The sequence below is a fragment of the Arachis ipaensis genome, chromosome B06 (genome assembly GCF_000816755.2).
Source record: "Arachis ipaensis cultivar K30076 chromosome B06, Araip1.1, whole genome shotgun sequence".
NCBI lineage: Eukaryota > Viridiplantae > Streptophyta > Magnoliopsida > Fabales > Fabaceae > Arachis > Arachis ipaensis.
In genome coordinates, this window is record NC_029790.2 from 15,048,477 (window position 1) to 15,050,462 (window position 1,986).

Genomic DNA, 1,986 nt, shown 5'->3' on the forward strand with positions numbered 1-1,986 from the left:
CTTTGAGATTGGTCCAATGGAAAAAATTTAACAGATAATTAACACCTCACTAGTTTCAATTAAAAGAGACAAATATGTCTTAATCCAAAAAAGACAAATCTAGTGACACTATCTGATAATAGCAGCCAAAATACAACAAGGTCAGTTGATCCAAATATCAATCTAATATACTACAGCCATACAACATCCATACACTTTATGGATGTTTATATCAATCCATATCAGACTTCGCCGTGCAAAAGATGTGCTGGCAGTGTGGCACTCTCCTTTCCCTCAATCTGCCTTTTTTATTATTATTATTATTATTGAAAAGGGAACAACAGAATAAATAAAAAAGAAAAATAAAGAATAAAAAATTGTTTAAAAAATAAGACAATTTTATTGAATATTACTTTTAAATTTTTTTTAAAGTAGCAGAAGTTTCATTCGGTGAATACGAGTTTTTATTGCTGTCTTTATCATAATATTTATCATTTTGTTTGCATTTCTAAAGATTAACTGTAAATTAATATGTCACTTTTAAGATATGATGTCTCAAATTTTTAACATTAAAAGATCAACAAAATCAGAGTTATCTTAAAAATTATTGACAAAAATAAAGACATTCATACAATCTGTTTCATAAATAATATCTCTTTGCCTTAATTTTCATGTTGAAAGATATCCTCTTCAAATAACAAACAACTTTCATTGCAGAATATTACGATTCTCAATCATTTTCAAACAGTTTCGTTGCCAACTTCTATTCTAATCTCTACTAACACAGACAAAACCAACACGATCACCAATGTCAGGATAACTTGTATCACAATTAATATTAGAAATATCCACTGAGAGGAAAATCATAAGCCACTAATGGTAGAGGGATAGAAACTCGTTGCAACTCAAATATTCTAAAGCACATTTTTCAAGGACAAAGCCATACTAGTCACCTTATCCAGGGGCCAAGACTCGTGTGGGTAAAAGATCTCATTATTCCTGAAACGCCAAATCTACCATAGACAAAAAAAAAATCTAAAAGAACGCTCTTTGATATGAAGCAAGAACCAGTTCATCAAATCCAGAGGTTGATCAGAAATCTCCAAAGTCTGCCAAACTAGCTGAGTTTCAAACAATCTCAAATACAATGAACAATCGATTCCTGACCAGAAAAACATTGTGGACAATTGTCCGGCGATGAGATACCCTTTCTGAAACGAAAAGCAACGGTGAACAGAGCCTTTCTAAGACAAAGTCAAACCCAAAATTTATGTTTTTTCGGAACAAGCTGACGCCAAAGTTAATTCCAACAAAACTTCTTTTTACTGAGCCACAAGTAACAACTATGAGAGTCGTAAATCTTTAATGTCGCACTAGACCAAAACTATCCTACTACTGAACCTGCTTGCACATTTAGATTATAGAAAAGAATATTGCCTTGCAAAAACTGATTTAGAAAAGAATAGATATTCTGAAAGTACCATTGTCCAAATGACCAAAAATATAAAATCCGGAGATTCAAATAAAAAATGTAAATATAATCTATCTCATGACAAAGTTGTTCCTCTTTTCTCCAATTAGAAAATCTAAAGTTTTGGTTTAGATTCCTAATACACCAAACAAAGCCATCCTTCAATAGATTCCAAATTCTACATAAACTTTTCCAAACATAAGAACTCGTGTCTCAAGATTAACTGAAATATTTTTCGGGAGATGAACGATATTTTTTGGCCAACAATTGAACTTGTAACTTATTTGGATGATAAAAAAATTGCCAAATTAACTTTTCAAAAAGAACAATATTAGCACAAAACGAATTTTAAATTCCCAAACCACCAAACTTCTTAGAAGTGACCAACACCTTCTAACTAACTAAATTCATGCCTCTACCATCAGCTTGACCTTTCTAAAAAAGTTTCGTATTATAGATTTTATCTTATTAAATATTTCTCGAACTGTATTTATTTATAGATGTACAAAAATATAAAATTATATTTTTTATATGAA